Here is a 19,837-nt window from a genome sequence, read left to right on the forward strand (position 1 = left end):
AATTTGATTCTGAAGATGTCTGCTAAGGATCAGTTGCAGATAATAAGTGAAATAGTAGCTTAGAGAAAATCTGTCAGTTTTGAGAAGAGGAGGAATGTGGTATGTAAATTACCGATGAGAGAAATAAAGCAGAGACAGTGTTCAGCAATGGTGGCACTAGGAGGATAACCTATGGATATAAGGAGCTAGTATCTTATATTGGAAATTTTCCCTCCCTCCCTACCTATCTCTTGCGGACTAAAATAAACACTTGAGGTAGCACGTAAGGAGGAAAGTAGGAAAATGAGAGCATATTGCCTACACACACATACCCATATACACTAGAGGGCTTTAAAGCCAGAGAAGTAGCTGTCGATGGGGTACTTCGCAACTGACCTGGCCTCCTGGCCTTCCCTCTCTCTCTTTTTTAAAAAGTAATCTCTATACCCAATGTGGGGCTCGAACCTGCAACCCCAAGATCAGGAGTCACATGCTGTACAGTAGGGGCCATCCAGGCACCCCTGACCTTCTCTCTAAATGAATGCCTGGCTGCGTAGTCCATATGTGTGTGTGTGGGGGGGGTGGGTTGTGGGTTACAGACATAAAAACTGAGACAAAGACAAAGTTAGAAAGTAACAGAGACATAGAAAATGGCAAGCGTGTTCTTTTTTTCCTACAATGTGTCAATTATATACCAGTTGATGTTGTCTGTAAAGGACAAGAAAATGAAATGCCAAATAGTTTAATATGTAAATTCCTAAGCATTTGCATACATTTCAGAGATTTGTTTTGACTATCAGGCTAAATGTCAAAATTTTTCTACTCATATTTGGCCTATAGACTTGCATTGGGATTTCATGTCATTTTTGTTCTTCAGTTTCTTGACTTATATGAAATATCTGTAATTTGTAGCTAACAGTTCCTATGGGATACTATGACAGTCTGGATAAAAACCACTGCATTGGAAAAAATAAATTGGTACAACAGTGTGTCACATGAAGATCCTTTTCTTGGCTTTTCATTCCCTACATATTTGTTTTCTTTAGTGTCCCATATATTTAAGATGTTTCTAAAAAGAACTTAACCTGGGGTGCCTGGGTGATTCAGTCAGTTAAGCTTCTGACTCTTGATTTCTGCTCAGCTCATGATCTCATGGTGGTGAGATTGAGCCCCAGGTAGGGCTCCTTCCTGGGCGTGGAGCCTGCTTAAGATGCTCTTTCTCTCAAAAAACTAAAAACCAAACAATAAATAAAAAGAACTTAACCTGATATATAAATATGATAATAAATGAGTATCCTTTATTTTATTTGACTTGGTCCCATTCTAACCCTGTAGCATGGACTTTGTTTTTATAATTTTATAGATAAGGAAACCAAGACCCATAAAGTTGAAGCAGCTTTCCTGAAAGCTCACTGCTGGTCAACTTGGTAAACCACCTTCCACTACACAGCATTACTGACTATCAGTCCTAAGTCATTTGAAGCTTGGAGTCATGCAGTCCGGGATTTTGCTAATTCAGCTGATGATGGGAATGGCAATCATGAACAGATAGCATTGTTTCCACTTAAGCTGATTATGGCTTTAATTTCATATTTTGTTTTCTTTCCCTTTAGTACATTCTGATGGCAGATCTAGAAAGCTCTTTCTCAATACGCCAAATTGCCAGATTTAAGCTCGAAAGCAGTTTTTGAAGACTTTGCAGTATATGTATATTTAGTAGGGGCCATTGTTTAACCCAGAAATTTGACCCCTTACTTCCTATTTTACAAGAGATTTAATGTCAGGAAGATGATTTATGGTGATGAGGGTAGATGTCATTCCTATGCTCTTTGACCTTGGCATTGAGGCAGTGTTCTGACCCTTACTTCAGAGTTCCTGTGGTCTACTCAGGACAGTTAGTAGAAGAAAATGTTGTCTCGGGTTCTTGGTGAAACTTTTAGACTTAAGACTTCATAATTTTTTTCAGTTTCCATCTGCAAAAACGAAGATGCTCTTCACTCCTTGTCTCTTTGCTTCGCCTCTCATCCTTGCCAAATCCCAGATGGGGAGAATGGACAGGGGCATTTGTTTCCTACTGTTGACATGAGATAAATCATGGGGGACACTCTAATGCCAAAGCCAATAAGCATCTTTTCAGCTTTGATTCTAGTGTGCAAGACTCAGAATGTCACCATTTAGTTGCATAGAAGGGTCTCCATTACATGCTTGGCTTCAGAAGGGCCACACATGGGGCAGACTCTATTGGTGACTTACCTTCCATGCCAATGTACCCCGCCCCTGGGTGTCAGTCACATTGGTGTAAAGCAGTTATGACAGTTTTGTTGTTCCTTGCCAGTGACTTGTTGGAATGGGCATATGAACCTGTTTTGGAAAATAATCTTTAAGTAATACGTTGGGAAAGTCCTACTGTTATGTGATGTTATATGAGAACAGGATGCTTTGACAATTATCTTATATGTAGGAAGAATATTAAATGCATACCAAGGATGGTTGAACAGAAAATTTGAAGGAGCCTGCATCCTTGATGACATCATTGAGCCACTGATTCAACATTGGGATGGTTTTTCTCTGGTCTTTTTGTTAAGTAATGTCTTTGTGGCTTAAGCCCACTAATCAGGTTTTCTGTTATTTGCACTTAAAACTATTCCTAATTGATAGAATATCCTAAAAGGGAATTGTGTATTACATTTTGCTTTTTAAAACTTTAAATTTCACACTATAGAAGTTCTTACATTGTAATTAAAAGTACAGTTTATTCACACAGCAAATGGCATAATCCAATAACACAAAATAGAGAGGACACTTGAATATTATGTTAAGGAACTAAACAAGAAATTAGCTTAGCAAATACATGATGCATGAATGTGCCTTATTGATTCAATGCCAGTTATTTTTAATCCATAAATATAATCCATTATATTTAACCCAATCTTAATTATCATCCTCCTATATCATATTAACATCAGTATTTATAGCATTTTATTTTAAAGATTTTCTTTATTTGACAGAGAGAGACACAGTGAGAGAGGGAACACAAGCAGGGGGAGTGGGAGAGGGAGAAGCAAGCTCTCTGCTGAGCAGAGAGCCTGATGCGGGGCTTGATCCCAGGACCCTAGGATCATGACCTGAGCTGAAGGCAGACACTTAATGATTGAACCACCCAGGCACCCCAGCAAATTTTTGTATACTCACGTTTGTAGGTCGACTGAAATATTGATGCCTCCGTAAAGCAAGACCATAAATTCAATATATTTAAAATAATATGGTGCTGGTGGAGGCAAATGTGACAGTTAATTCTGGAAAAGCAGGCTCCAAATTTACAGATTACTTAGGTACTCAAGATGTCTGTGGCCAAGGTATGTGTCCTTTCTCTGGCCAACTTTGCTCTCTGGTGAAGAGCAAGGGAATAAGAAAATATTTTGAGACCCTAGGATGATGAGCAGAAGGAAAAAATGTGGGAGGTTTGAATATGCCATTAACTAGAAACTGGTATCTAAGTATCTGATCCTGTACTCTATGTATGTTTTCTCAAGGTCGGCTCACATATTACTTAGGAATGCCTGGCATCGGTACAATAAATAGAACGTCTAGCTCCCTGATGCTCAAGTGCTGAAACAACAGTTGTTCTTAGGCCAGCACATTCTCATCCCGAATGAAAGCAAATCCAAGTCTTTAAGGGATTATTAGAGGAAGAATATTATTTTCTCAGTGGACTCAAAGCCAGCTGTGAGGGCCTTTAGTACACTTTATGCTTCTTCTGCTCTCCTCTCTTCCACCTTTGGCATGTCTACAATTGGATGAAGTGCTTTTCCTGAAATGGCAATCACTATTAAATCCATTAGCTGGAAACCAAAATGTTTTCCTAATTGTTTAAAGTCTCATTGCGAAAAGGAAGTTTCTATTGATTGCAATATGAGGGGAAACAATCCCAAGTTCATCATTTTTTTCCTTTTTATAAACAGTTGGATGAGACTGACATACTCACAGTCATCAGATTTACTTTTCCCAAGATTCTCATTCATCACTAGAAGTTTCTACTCTGGGTTTCTTTGTGCCTGATCATTCTTTGTTTTTGTTATTTGCTGACCACTTTCTTCTTGGGCTTGTCTTGTATGCTGTGCATCTTTGCCCTGTCTTTAAATTTTTTTTATTAATTTGCAATTATTTTTAACAGCAATTCTTTGAACCATAATTCTGTCTTTTAAAAAATTAGTTGGCTGGGCCCTATGCCCGGAATACGGCACTTCTTTTCTTCAACCGACATTTCAGCTGCTCTCAAGCACCCACTTTTAGCCATTGCCCAATATTTGGAGTCCCGATGATGCCTCTCTTTGGCCATGTCCCTTAGGTATGTACCCCTAGTTCTTAGCATAGTGCCTGACACTTAGTGGGTGATGTTAAATGTTTCTTGAATGAATGCAAAAATTCAGGTGTTATTTTTTTTTATTTCATCAAAAACTCACTTTGACCAAATAAGTTGACCCAAATAATAACAACAACAACAACAACAACAATAATAATAATACAGAATGAGGGGTTCTGCTGTGGTTACCCAGTATCTCATTTGGTTTAGGCTCTCAGCCTCTTTAATAAAGCTTTGCTTCTCTCCTCACTGAACCAGGAGAGTTGGACAATTTCTGAGCAAAGAGGAAAAATGTTTTTCACTTAAAAGTGCTTATAATCTGGGGCGCCTGGGTGGTTCAGTCAGTTAAGCATCAGACTTTTGATCTCAGCTCAGGTCTTGATCTCAGGGTCATGAGTTCAAGCTCTGCACTGGGTGGGGGTGGAGCCTACTTAATAATAAAAATAAAAAATAAAAAGCCTTCCAAAATGTGCTTATAATTTAATATGACTTAAATTCCAATAAATGTGACATTACCAACTAATATGCCTTATAACTTTGGTATTTGTAAATGGAGCTATAGACAAATTCTACCAAATGTTTGTTTCATAGACTCTAGCTATCTTATTCACGTTGAAGGAAAATTCATCTTGCTTACAGAAAACTTAAAAGACTGCTAGTCCAGAACATTTTCACAGGGGTAGTAGAAATTAAGGATTGAATGAAGACTGGATTTAATCAGATTGTAGTAGTACACTTAGCAGGCAGTATTTAATTTCTCCTTAGATCATTAGTTATATAGTTTATCACATTGAGAGAAATCGCTATATTTGATAATATAAAATTGAATTTCATTTGGTGATCATGATGAAGTACAGAACAGCAAGTATGCACTCCTTTTCCATGGTGTTCACATTCAGGTATCATCAGTTTTCTTAGTGCTTTAAATTATATGCTGGAGTGGCTACCAGAGTATGTGAAAGGAGAATAAATAGAGATTTACTGATTCCAATTTGGCAGTAATTTTGTAGGAATGAGGATAGGCTGTTACAACATTTTAATAGTAAAACTCCAAGGGTTTTCAGTATAATCTTTATGTTTTAAACAGTGCTTAGTTGTTGAACTAAGATACCATGTGCTCTTGCAATTGTCTTTGAGCTTTGTGTATTGGATAATCCTTTAGCATAATGAGTCCAGAGGGATGAATTAGCTATCTTTTTAGCTATTTCCTAGAAACAGTCCCTAGAAACTAGAGGAGAAATTTACCGAAAGACTGATGAAAGGTAGTTTGGTCCAATTATGTGGTTACAGTTCCAAAGCAGGTACCTTGATTGACACTTGTATTCTGTTTCCTTGATGTTAGCAATGAGAATTGCTATACAGACCTTTTAGATTTGGGACATTGGGGGGCAAACAGAACGAAATGGAGAGCCACTCCCTTTGCTTTATTAGATTTAACTTATCTGGGGCTGTAGAAATTAACTTTTTGTTAAATTTGTGTAATGATCTTCTATCTTTGTTTGTTCTACCTACCCATTATGTGGCAATTTCCTTGAGGGCAAAGACTGTCTAGCTAAATCCATGTAACCCATAGCAGAAACCAGTAGGCTCACCAGGTTCTTCCCTGATGTTCTTCTGTACAGGTTGTTATTTTAACTTTCCTTTTTAAAACCAAAAGGAAAAAGGAAAAAAACTAGATAGCAAGGTGGATTTTAAAACACCGTCAATATTTTCTTCTCAATGCTCCTAGGACGGAGACAGGATTTTTGCTTTGGGACTGACCATTTCTGGGTCTTGGAAGGTATTCCTTTGTGAGCACTCTTGAGTTTGACTTAGTCAAACTAAGTAGCATGTATCGAGTACTTATTATGTGCTGGCACTGTTCTAAATGGTAGTAATTTGTTTAAGCCTTAACAACAACCCTATGGTATAGGTACTAATGCTCACTTCATTCTATGAATGAGGAAACTGAGGTACAAGTCACACCATTTAACTGGTAGACCTGGGATCTGAAACCAAGAAGTCAGAGCATATACTAATAGACTATCTCAGCTACTTCCTCATTTGTCTTGGAATGGCTCCCAACAGTGCCAAAGGAATCCAACAGCACCTGTTTCAGAAAAGGATTTTGAATGTTATATTTTATAACATAAAAAGCCATCCCATGGAGGAGGCTATATCTCTTCAGAAACTGTATGTATGTATGTATGGATGTATGTACATACGTATCTAGCCAGCTAGCTATGTAACCTATTTACTGTGGTAGGCAGAAGAGTGGCCACCCAAAGATGTCTGTGTCCTAATCTTGGAGCCTGTGGGTATGTTGTTACATGGCACAGGGAATCAAGGCTGCAGATGGAATCAAGAATTTTTTTTTAAACATTTCATTTATTTATTTGAGAGAGAGATAGCAAGAGATAGAGCATGAGTAGGGGGAGAGGGAGAAGCAGGATCCCCACTGAGCAGGGAGCCTGACGTGGGGCTCAATCCCAAGACCCCGGGATCATGACCTGAGCTGAAGGCTGACACTTATCCGACTGAGCCACCCCGGTGCCCCTGGAATCAATATTTCTAATGAGCTGACCTTAAAATTGGGAGATTATCCTGAATTATTTGGCTGGGCTCAATGTAACCATAAGCGTTCTTAAAAGTGGAATTGGGAGTCAGAAAAGTCAGCAGTAGAGTCATGAAATAGGAGAAAGATTTGACTGACACCATTGCAGGCTTTACAGATGGAAGGGGTCACAAGCCTACAATTGTGGGCACCTTCTAGAAGCTGGAAAAGACAAAGAAATGGATTCTTCCTCTACAACCTCAAGAAAGAATTGCAACCTGCTACATTTTGATTTTAGCCCTATGAGACCCCTGCCAGATTTCTGACCTCCAGAACTGTAAGATAATAAATTTGCGTTGTTTTAAGACACTGTTTGTGGTGATTTTTTACATTGGCAATAGGAAAGGAATACACTCAGTTATTTACAGTAAGTGAGGATCTGGTGATTTCTCTGGTGGCCTGGAGATAGACTTGTTACTGATAGGAGACCAAACAAAAATCTAAGAATCTCTATGTCAAGAAAGAGCTGACCTCAGAATTTTTTTATTCAAAAGTTAATTCTAAACTTACTGTGATTATGTCAGTGTTGTGCAATGTTTATGATTTTTTGAATGCTCAACACATGGATATAATTCAAGATTGAAAAAGTGTAGAACATACAATGATAAGCATGTACTTGCTTTTCAATATTTGCTTCTTCAGGCGCCAAGGACAAGAAACAGGATTTTACTTTGTTTTTGTCTTATCACCTAGGATTTTACCTTATCACTAAGCTACCTACTTTCTCTCAGAGACATTAGTAACACCATGCCTTGCAGAAGTATTTCATCCTCTTACGTAATAGTAACAAACTAGACCGCACCTTTGTATTGATTTCCGTCTCGAATTCAGAAAAAATCTCATGGTCACGAAAAATAAGCCACACATGATATGAATGGAATTGCGGGAAGAGAACTATTCATGCTTTCCCACATTTCATAGAGGTATTCTGTAAATTGAAACATATCCAGGGGGAATGCAATAGTAGGGACTATGGTTCATGCAAAACAGGTACTCAAAATGTTGTTTAATGAACTAATGAATAAATTTTAGATGACTGGATGGTCAAACTAAGATCCCATTTCCAGGCCATGAGATTCTTGCAGAAATTCCTGGAAAAAACAACGTAAAACCCAGGATTTAAGTTCTGACTGAAACTTGACCCTTCAATCTCAGAGTTTAGATCTGAATGGCAGTGGTAGAAGGTGAGGACAAAACCAACCTGTCATTTCAAAGTTTGCAGGTGTGTCTGCTTGAGCTGGAGACTGGACTTTGAGGGCTGTATTCCTTAAAGGAATACACCTTTAGCAGAAAGAGTTCTTTTGTTAGGGAGACCACAGGACTGGGGTAGTTGGTTTTATAATTACAGAGCTTTGCCCATAATTAGAAAAGTATACGTTTGGGAGCTAAGGCTCTCAGTAACTAAACTGCTCTATGTGACAGTGTTGAAAGGTGTTTATGTTCTAGCCAGAGCTGTATCTCTGAACACTGTGCCCTGTAGATAATTTCTAAATTTACCAATACAGAAATAGTTACTTACTCTTGTGAGAATATTTTATGTGTATTCATTTTCTCCAATTGAAGTTAGTAGCCGAGCTTTGGAAAGGTTGGAGATAAGAAGATGACACCCTGCCCGGTGTCTTGGATCAGCTTAGATGAGTGATGGCTTCTGTAGGGCTCTGGATATAGCCGTATTGTTTCAAGGTCCAGGCGACAATGTATAGCATAAGACTAGGGGGAGGGCTTTTCATCTCACCCTTGGCACAGAGCCCAGCACCTTTCTGGCATCAAAGGACTGGAGACAGAATCTTTGATGTGGACATTTGGTTTCTCACAGTGGGCATCCTCTGCAGTGGCAGCTTGGGATTCCTTCAAGAAGCTTTGTAAGCACGGTTACACATGCACACTCACACACATCATCATACATTTATGTAGATTCTTCATATTTTATATAAACTGAAGTGTACTAGACATAACGTTTTGCTCACTTGGACATTGTTTTGTATCTTAAAAGGGGATTGTCAGTGAAATAAAAAGGGTTTGAGAGTTGATAATGATAAAAAGTGTCAATAACATGTACTGAGGAATTACTGTGTGCCAGGTACTATGTGCTTTATGGGTATTTGCTCATTAAGCTCTACAGTTGCTCATTAAGCTCTGCAGTTGCTCAGAGAGTTTCATAGATAGATACCTCACAGAGTAAGGAGCTTCTTGGTTGTAGACGTTTTTAAGCAGATGTTGGCGACCATCTGCTCTAAACGGAATAGAGTAGGTTCCTACTTTGGTGGTGAGTCAGAACAGGTGATTGCTAGATCCTTTCCAAGTGTAAGTGCTTAGGATTCCACCGGCTGATGATGGAGGGCAGGGGTGGGTATTTGGAGTGTTCAGTAATGTTTGGCAAGGACTGATGAAGACTTCTGTCTTGCTTCGGGGTAGTGATTGGTACAAGTTAGAGGTGATGAGGGCTGTTACTGATGCTGCTTTCACTGACCTGAGTCTAGCTCAGAGTGGCCTCTGGTCTTGGAGGTTGAGTCTGTGACCATGAGTAAATCAAGTTATAGAGTAAATTGCAAGTCTGTAGAGGAGAAGCTCTGTCTTTTTTTTTTTTTTTTTCTAAAAATTCTGAGGCTTCTTCAAGTAACAAATATGTACCCAACCTCTTACCCTTTACTTCACAGCTTCATCTCTGAGCTACAGTGATGGCTTCAGATGAAGCCATCCAAATGGCTTCCAAATAGGTTGTAATACAGTCAGTATGGCAGCACTAAATTGATGCTTGCTGGAAAACGGTTCTTTTAAAGATTTATTTATTTATTTTAGAAAGAGAGAGAATGCAAGCAAGCATGAGGGAGAGAGGCAGAGGGAAAGGGAGAAAGAATCTCAAGCAGACATGCTGCTGAGCTTGGAGCCCAACACGAGGCTCTGTCTCACGACCCTGAGAGATCATGACCTGAGCCGAAATCAAGAGTTGGACGCTTAACTGACTGAGCCAGCCAGACACCCCGAAAACAATTTTATCAGAGGAGTAGGCTATTAATTTCTTCATTAATTCATCAGTGATTTATTTGTCAGGAACCATTTTTTTTTCAAATTTTTATTTAAATTCTAGTTAGTTAGCCTATAGTGCAATGTTGGTTCCAGGAGTAGAATTTAGTAATTCATCACTTACATTTAACACCCAGTGCTCATCACAACAAGTGCTCTCCTTAATACGCATCACCATTTAACCCATCCCCCGCCCATGTCCCTCAATCAACTGTCAGTTTGTTTTCTTTCCTTAAGAGTCTCTTATGGTTTGTTTCCCTCTCCTTTTTTTTCCTCTCTCCCCCGTTCCCATATGTTCATCTGTTTAAACTGTTTCTTAAATTCCACACGTGAGTGAACTCATACGGTAATTGTCTTTTCTGACTGACTTGTTTCACTTAGCATAATGCAGTCTAGCTCCAGCCACTTCATTGCAAATGGCAAGATTTCATTCTTTTTGATGGCTGAGTAATATTCCTGTGCGTGTGTGCGTGTGTGTGTGTGTGCGCGCGCGCGCGCACGCACACGCACACACACATCTTCTTTATCCATTCATCAGTCGATGGACATCTGGGCTTGTCAGGAGCCATTCTAAATGCTTACAAAATAATGATTACTCTTTGGAGGGATAAGCCCTTGAAGAAACAACATAACTGAATGCTGTATCAGTGCCACAGTGGAGATAAGAGGCAAATGTGGTGACTGAGGAGGAATGAGGAGAAATGACTTTTAGTGATAGAGGCGTCACAGTGGCAGTCATGGCTCAACTGGGTTTTGAAGGATGAATAGGATCTCACCAAGCAAAGAAGAGAAAGAAGATATTCAGTTCAGGGAGGTGGTAGCTCTGTGGCTTAGAACTCTGAAAGAATGGCGAACTGCAGGTGGGGGAATGTTGACAGCTTTAGCGATGTGGGGGTGGGGATGGTGGGGTGTGTTTGTGCTGGAGCAGTATGTAATTGTGTGTGAAGTAGAGTGATGGAACCCCCTGACATCTGGAATAGCAAGCAGTTTCTGCAGCTATAAACCAAATGTCAGTCTCCACATACAGGCAATGAAGAGGAGGTTGTTTATTTATTTATTTTTTTGTCAGCCACATCCGCACACACAAGATAGTGATCTCCATCTGTGGTGTAGTCTTTAAATAGAAATGGAGCTTCCTGCTGAGGGCTCAGAGGCGTGCTTTCGGTGAGCCCCATTTACCATGCTCTAGGACATCTCACTCACAGAGTCTCACCCCAGCTCTGTCAGTGTCTGTGAGTGGTCGGAACATTTCATTCCCACCCAAGATGGTGAGCACCTTCTGGGGAAGGATCACTCCTTAGGATTCTCTGTAGCTTGAATGGATTTGCCTTCAATGTTGACTGAATGACTGTATGAATTCCAGTCACAGGCCATCCTGGAGAACCTATGAATAGTATGACCTTGGTTTTTGCCACTGACCACACTCATCCTCCTTGTCCAGGCTGCCGTTGACAGCCCCCAACTCTGCCTCTGTGACCTGTTGGGAAAAACATTCATCTGGAGAAGTTGTTTCAAGCTATGGAACAGCAGTCATTTGATTAAAAAGCCAGTGTTTAAAGTGCTGAAGACTTCCTTTGGGAGGGCTCACCTCCTTTGCAGACCTTTGTAGGGCCCTCCTGTCCCTGCTCTTTCCCGAAGAGCAGCCCTCACCTCACACTTCTCCAGCAGAATCTGCAGGCTTTGCATATCATCTAGTTTTACCCATCTCTTTGTCCATTCCCTTAGGGCCTTGTTCTCTGAAGTTGGCTAATGGCTAAAGTCATCTGTGCCAAGGTGCTAGAGTCTGGAAATTCAACTTGAACTTTAATAGGGACTTGGTTGAAAGAATGAATTGACCCAAAACCGAGAGAAAGGGACTTTTGACCTTTCTCACATCAAGTACCCATTCTGGACCTGGATTCAGAATTCCATTATCCGAGGCAGCTCAGAGTAACTCAAACTCTGTTTAGGTGCTTCGATGAGCAATTCTCTGAAAGCAGATGAAGTTGAGGATAGTAAAATGATTCCTTCTCCTCCCATCACTGGCTGGGAGTTTATTAAAAAAAAAAAAACATATAGCAGGAGACTAATTGTGAATGAAATAAAGGACATCAAAAGAATCTTCCTAATTAACTTAAATACTGATCGTTATCATTAGAAACGAGTCAGCCTAAAAACACACGTAATTGCAGTCTTCCTGTGTTGTGGGAAGCCTAGAGATTGAAGAACTACATTATTAGCAGGAAAGGACAGGCCGTGGTGACATCCATCATAAGGAAGAGATGGTTTTGCCATCACTTACTGTGGCATGTGACATTTGCTTGACTGAATGCAAAGCGTTTGATGCCCAGGAGGCTGGTCGTGTCTTCCCCACACAGCCAGTCCGTGAGCGGCGAGCACGCGTTACCACTTCTGTTTGGCAAATGGAAACCGGGGAACTGGAAATTGTAACTAGAATTAAGCGAATCACTAAAGTTTAGAGCAAAATTGTGAGAGAGACCTTGGTGCCTTATTTCTCTTACTGTGCTCTTTTCCCTCCCTTCTTGATGCTTCTTGCTGATTGCATAGTTGTCCTATTACAACTTTCCTTGGGAGAAACAGTGTGCTTTTTATACCTCTGTGTGAATGTTAATCATTCTCATAGAGGGCACTTGACTATGAAATCTTACCTCTAATAATGATACAAAAATTTTTTGAAGGGGCTCTCCTAACCCCTAAATTCCTAAAGAGAGTACAGGCATCCATAATTAGCATAAATCTGGTGGAGGGGAGAGGAAGAAGGGAACAGAATCTTTCCTGGTGCCCTTGACATCCCATTGCAGACCTGCCTTGCTTAAAGTGGGAGGTATCTAGGAACAGGTGGAGTAGCAGAGAACAGTTGAGTTTCTTCTGATGATGCAAGTGTGAAAGGCTGATTTGCTAAGTTAATCGAAAGAGATCCTTTCATGGAGTATATATTATGAGAAATTACCTGAGAAATATGTGATGCCCAGATTGGGTATTATTGATTAGTAGAATTGATGTCTTAGTTCAGTCAAAATACAATAACCAAAACCAATTTGTATGTCATTACTTATTCAAATATTTCTAATTATATGGCTTTAGGTAGGTGTTCTTAATCTTATTAGTGCCGTGAACTTTGGGACAGATATTTCTATTTAGGTGAAGTTACAATTAACCTGAATACCTGAGGCTACTAGTGACTACCGGTCCATGTTTATAGTGGAATGAAGTGCTATGTTTAATTCAACATTGGTGAAAGTTTTGCAGCAGGCTTCCTGGCTTAACAGTCTGTCTACCTCCTTGAACTGTGTGGTGTTGGAGGGAGAACACAGCCTTTGAATTACAGCTCTGAGTTCGAGTCTTCATGAAGACTTTACTTCCAGGGTGACTCAGCTATTTTAGTTAAACTTTAGGAATTTAATTTGCTTTTTTTAAGACGGGAAAATACTGAATTCTGCATGAAGTTACTGAGCAGACTAAATGATATAATGTATATTCAACATCTAGCACAAAGCCTGTCACCAAGAGGGAACTCAGCAAGTAACACCTTAGGCACTTTTTTCCCCCCACAGTCGAAGGGAGAGTGAAGGAGATAAGATGATTTGTAAAGGTTAAGTCTTGCATTAAGATCCTGGTTCTGGGCAATTTGCTGCCTGCGATAATGTACATACAGTCTCTTAGTTTCAAAAGAATTTGAGAAGGAAGATACTTTGGAAAATGTATTCCATTTTATACATCTCTAAACCAAGCCATAAATCTAGCTGTCTAAAATTTCAAGTCTGTAAAATTCAAGCAAGTTTCTGGGAATTAATTGTTAAAAGGTATTTAAATTCCAGTGAAATAAGATACCATTTTAGGATTTGGAATGCTGGCTTTTCTGTTTTATGGTAATATTAAGATTTTAGTTGAGTTCTCATCTTCTCCCATGCAGAACTGAGAGGGGGTAACATGCCCAGGAGCCAAGTAGGAGCCCATTTGGAAGAGGAAAAAACCTCAGTCTGCTCAGGAGCCTGAGCCACTCCCTCAAGCCAAAGGTCAGAAACAAAGCAGGTACTGGACACAATGGCCAAACTCAGGTGCTTTGCGGACATACCTAAAACGAGTTAATTGAGAAGAAACTTCACATGATATTTTCCCCAATGAGAACTTCCCGAATTTTAGCTTCTTAAGCTGTTAAGATGTTACTGGATTTTTGGAATTTTTATTGTTAAATATTCCAGATATCTAATCACTGATCATCAGATACCGTAGAATCTGGTAAAATTTATCTGAATTTTACAACTTAAAATGTTAACTTTAAAAAAAAATAGAACATATTGCATGGTATAAGACGTAAGTATTCAATTTAGTGAAACTTGTTTAAATTTCTGTTTTCAGATTTGGGAGGCTACAATCAAGGTCATTTGAGAAGTAAGACCCGGTGTCTTACCCTTACCTATGGGTGTCCACATAGAAATTTATAGACATGGGAAAGGCTAGATAATGAGAATGCTCCATAAAGAGGCACCGTACTTCACCAGGGAGAAAGGCATCCAAGTTGCTTCACAAATGTTAAGAAATATGCCTATTTAATTGTATGTTGCATTTTCCCTGGTCTTTGTTTTATTCATTTCATGTGCAGTGATTAAAAAGATATATTGTACATTTTATTATCTCTTATGTTTTCCAATAAATACAAACCTGGCATACTTTTTTTCTCAAATTCTTCTCGGAGGTGTGGTGAACATCGAGTAAGATAATGATTTTGAAATGCTTATGTCTTGTCCATTTGGGCTGCTATACCAAAATACTGAGTCACTTATGGATAACAGAAATTTATTTCTAACAGTTCTGGAGGCCAGAAATCTGAAATCAGGGTGCTGGCATGGTCAGGTGAGGGCTGTCTTTCAGGTTACAGATTTCTTGTATCCTCATTTGGAGCCTTTTTAATAAGGCACTAATCACCTTCCAAAGGCCCCACCTCCTAATACCATCACTTTCAGGGGTAAGAATTTGACGTATGGATTTTGGGAGGACACACTCTGTGAGACTGTGATTTATAAGAATTATATGTTTGGTCATTCAGATGACCAAAATATACAGTAGTCCCCCTTTTCTGCAGTTTTGCTTTCCAGTTTGTTACCTGAGGTCAACCGTGGTCCAGAAGCAGATGATCCTCCTCCTGATGCGTTATCAGAAGTTCAGTGGGAGCCTAATGCTATGTCATGGTGCTTACATCATGCCCCTCACTTCACCCCATCATGTAGGCATTTTGTCATCTCACATTATCCCAAGAAGGAAGGTGAGTATAGTACAATAAGAAGTTTTTAGAGAGAGAAACCACCTTCACATAACTTTTGTTATGATATATTGTTATAATTGTTCTATTTTATTATTGTTGTTAATCTCTTTGTGTGCCTATTGTATAAATTAAACTTTATCTTAGGTATGTATGTATAGGAAAAATATAGTGTGTATAGGATTCTCTGCTATCTGTAGTTTCAGGCATCCACTAGGGGTCTTGGAATGTATCCCCTCGAATAAAGGAAGACTACTGTATTTCTCATATATATTTGGTTTCTGTCAGCAGTTCCTGGCTCACCGTTCCCCAAACCCTTGGCATTTCCTAAGTGTTGAGAGTGACAGAGGTGTCTTATGTTAATGAGATGACTTCTGGAAAGCACCTAAGGCTGGGGGTACTTTCCAGGAGAACCAACCATATGATCAGGTTGGGACTCCCAGTTCCACTCCCCAACCTTTGAGGAGGGGAGAGGCCCTCGAGGTTGAACTCATTATCAAAGGCCAATGATTTAATCAATCATGCCTGTATGATGAGGCCTTCATAAAAACCGAGAGGACAGGGTGTGGAGAGCTTCTGGGTTGGTGAATACTTGAAAGCACTAGGAAAGTGGTGCGCTGGAGAGAGTATGGAAGCTCCGCCCCCTTTCCCCAAGCCTTGTCCTGGGCTGCTCTTCCATCTGTTGTTCCTGAGTTACATCTTTTTATGCTAAACCGGCAATCTAGTAAGTAAGATGTTTCTCTGAGCTCTGTGAGCTGTTCTAGCAAATTAATCAAATCCAAGGAGCGAGACTTGGGAACCTCTGATTTACAGCTGGTCCATCAGAAGTACAGATAACAATGTGGGCTTGCAACTGGCATCTGAAGTAGGGAGGGCCATCTTGTAGGACTGAACCCTTGACCTGTGGAACCTGATGCTGTCTCTGGCCACATGGTGTCAGAATTGAAAGAATTGAGTTGAATCCTTGGACACCTGCTGGGGGGCCAAGGATTGTTTCTTGGTGTGGGGGGGAACACCCTTCGCACACATTGGAATTGAGTCCAAGAACCAAAAAGACACTCATATGTAGTGGCTTGATAAATAGGATTATCATTGATTGTTACTGCCATTGTGTTATAAATAGATGTTCTCTCTTAAGAAGATGGCTTATTTTATTACATCATAATCCAGCTAGTACATTCAAATTGCTATTGCCTTGAATGATTCTATAAGATACTCTCTTTGCTTTTTTTAAAAATAGACTTTATATTTTAGAATAATTTTAGTTTTCTAAGAAAATTGGGAAGATAGTACAGGGAGTCCTCATATGCCCTGCACCCAGTTTCCCATCTTAACATCCTACATTAATATAGTATATCTGTTACGATTGATGAACTAATATGAATCCATTTTTATTAAAGTCCATAGTTTATTTAAATATCTTTAGTTGCTACCTTATGTCCTCTTCCTGGATTTTCCAGAATCTCCCCCAGGATGCCACACTGCATTTTGTCGTGTTTCTTTAGGCAGTTCTTGGCTACACCAGCCTCAGCCTTCCTTGTTTTTGAACACCTTGCTAGTTTTTAGGAATACTGGTCAGGCATTTTATAGAATGGCATCTGTTGGATTTGTCTGTTGGTTTTCTTGTTATTAGATTGGAGTTGTGGGTTTGGGGGAGGAAGGCCCCAGGGATAAAGTGCCATTTTTTATCCTATTATATCAATGGTCCATCCTATCAACATGATTTATCACTACTGATATTGACCTTGATCACCTGGCTGAGGTAATGTAGGTTCGATTTCTCCACTGTAATTTCAGTGCTAGATGTGCTTTTCATTACTGGTGTATTGTTGCTTTTGGGTCTTCTCTGCCAATGGAGTAAGGAAATAAGTATGTGCGTGTATACTGATACATTGTATATTGTACATGTTTATAGCATCTGTAACTATTTCTATGTGTAACCATATATGTCTATATTAAGCTAACCATGAGTTCATACTGGTATCTCCAGTTCTTTTTTTTTTTTTTTTTAAGATTTTATTTATTTATTTGACACAGAGAGAGACACAGCGAGAGAAGGAACACAAGCAGGGGGAGTGGGAGAGGGAGAGGCAGGCTTCCCGCCGAGCAGGGAGCCCGATGCGGGGCTCGATCCCAGGACCCTGGGACCATGACCTGAGCCAAAGGCAGACGCTTAATGGCTGAGCCTCCCAGGCACCCCGGTATCTCCAGTTCTAATCAATTACCAAGTGGATCATACTAGTTTCTTCCCCTTGCTCTTCCATGATCTCCCACACTAACATTGAGAAACCTGGTTCCCACTATCAATCCATTTATTTACTGTTCAATTATAGTACACGTGTATAGCAGTGTCAGAATGATTATCCCTTACCCCTGTACTCCTGTGGGAAATAACTTCATCAGTTTTAGTGCTTATAAGCAGTTTGTTTTGCCTTTAGTCTTACAGACTCTACTCGTTTCTAAATTTACTAAAGTCAGCACCTTTTCATCCCTGACTCCCTTCCAGTGAGTTGTTTCATACATTGTAATACCATTAGATTTTCTTTTCATGGTCTCTTTCCTGACACCTCCAAAACTTCTAAATGATTTTTTTTAAATTTTGTATACACTAAGGTTCATTCTTTGTTCTGTAAAGTTCTGTGGGTTTTGACAAAGGCCAAATGTCCTGTATCTACCATTACGGTATCAGACAGAACAGTTTCACTGCCTGACAAATCCCCGTGTACATCACTTACTGTCCTGTTCTCCTTCCGAACACCCTGTCAGCCATTATCGTTTACTGTTCACTATCCAGAATGTCGTACAATTGAAATCATATAGTATGACTCTCTCTGCTTTCTGAAAATTAGTAAATAAAGGTCCCACACCCACACTTGTTTTAAACAGGAGAAAAGCACGCACATTTATTTAATATAGGTTTTATATGACTCGGGAGCCTTCATAAGGCAATGAAGACTTGAAGAAAGAGGCTTAAGTATTGTTATGTTGGTTTGATGAAGAGTGGACAGTTGTGGAGGAATAGAATAGGAGTATGAGTATGAGGTAAGTATAGTACACTGGGGGAAACATACCAAGGCCTGTTTGTTAGGATTCTTTTCAGTGTCCCTTTGTCTTCAGAGATAAGGATGCTTCTTTCTTCCAGGTAGGGAGAGGGCACCTTTCACATGAGGGTTTTATGACCTGAGTGACCTTCCTGCTTCTGCCATTTTCTCAAAACATCTTCTCCTTAAAATATTTCATATGCCAAGGTACCATATTTGCAGTGGCATATCCTGAACCCCATCAGCTGCCATAACAAAATATCCCAGACTTGGTGGCTTAAACAACATCAATTTATTTCCTCACAGTTCTGGAGGCTAGAAGTCTGAGATCGAAGTGTTGGCAGGATTGGTTTCAGCCTCTCTTCTTGGCTTGTAGATGGCCCCACATTCTAGCTGTGCCCTCATATGACCCTTTCTCTGTGCATATGCACTGCCCGTGTCTTTTTGCGTGTCTTCATCTCCTCTTTTTGTAAGGATACCAGTCATATTGGATTAGGGCTCAGCCTAATGACCTCATTTAACTTACCTCTTGAAAGATCCTATCTCCAAATATAGGATATTTATATATATATAAGTATATAAATATATTCTGAGGTCTGGAGTGGTTTGGGCTTCAACATGTGATTTGGTGGGGGGTGGGTGGGGAGGCATAATTCAGCCTATAACATAGGCCTTACTACCTGGTCAGAATTCCTTCCTCAGAAATAATGTATATTTCTTTTACTTTACTTTGAGCCTTGTCTCACCTTCTGTGGAGATGGAGAATAGAACCCTATTCCCCCCAAAATAACCTTTCATTGGCCTGCTGTGAGATGATTCAGTCTCTTTCTTAGCAAGCTGTTTTATTCCTTTCACTTATCATTTTTTTTATTTGAGAGTAGTTGGCACACAATGTTACATTAGTTTCAGGTGTACAACATAGTGGTTCAACAAGTTTAAATATTATACTATGCTCACCTCGAGTATAGCTACGATGTAACTGGAAGCCTGCATCTCCCACTCCCCTTCTCCCATTTAGACCTCCTCCCACCCCTCCCGCAACCCAGGCAACCATCAATTTGCTCTCTGTGCCACACCCACACTTTTAAAAATATACTTTCAACCACAAATTTCTAAAGAGCATCTTGTCATTTACAGACGTTTGGTGTAATTTTAAAAATTTAAAGCACATTTTATTATAAATTTTTATGAGCCAAGACAAATAACTAGAATTATGTCTCTGGTTAATTTTTCAAAACTGGCAAGATTAAGGTTAAGTATGTATTTTCTCTTTTTTAGTTTAGCTTTTCTAACTCCGGTTCCCCTCCTCACCACCACTGCCCACCCCCAAAGAACCGAGGTTTAAAAAGAACTTAAAATTTTGGGTTGTAAAATTGATCTAAGTCAGGATCAACATATTTGACCATCACACATGATAGGAGGTATAATTTCATGGCAGAGCACAAATGAGGTATAACTATGCACTTGGACTAAAGTGGACAATAAGAAGCATCACTGGTCACTGGTAACATCCGTACTGCCAAACGCAATGGGCAATTTTCTGTCTTCATTCTCCCTGATTTCTCAGCAGCAGTTGA

General features: G+C 39.7%; 1 long non-coding RNA gene across 11 annotated transcripts in view; it reads left to right on the top strand.

The window, feature by feature from the left end:
• LOC114204890 (uncharacterized) overlaps nt 1-19,837 on the top strand; it is a 382,680-nt gene that overhangs the window by 92,301 nt on the left and 270,542 nt on the right. For 7 of the 11 annotated variants that reach the window (XR_015768220.1, XR_015768222.1, XR_015768223.1 and 4 more), the window contains 2 exons: nt 13,873-13,991; nt 14,319-14,629. The exons of 1 other annotated variant lie outside the window; for it this stretch is intronic. This is a non-coding gene — a long non-coding RNA (uncharacterized LOC114204890). Of the gene's footprint in view, nt 1-13,872; nt 13,992-14,318; nt 14,630-15,042; nt 15,223-19,837 lie in introns of those variants that run through there. 3 more of the 11 variants (XR_015768216.1, XR_015768225.1, XR_015768221.1) reach the window with 2 other exon arrangements.

The sequence above is a fragment of the Eumetopias jubatus genome, unplaced genomic scaffold (genome assembly GCF_037043125.1).
Source record: "Eumetopias jubatus isolate StellerSeaLion01/CBP00866 unplaced genomic scaffold, mEumJub1_p1.0 scaffold_5, whole genome shotgun sequence".
In the NCBI taxonomy this organism is placed as follows: Eukaryota; Metazoa; Chordata; class Mammalia; order Carnivora; family Otariidae; genus Eumetopias; species Eumetopias jubatus.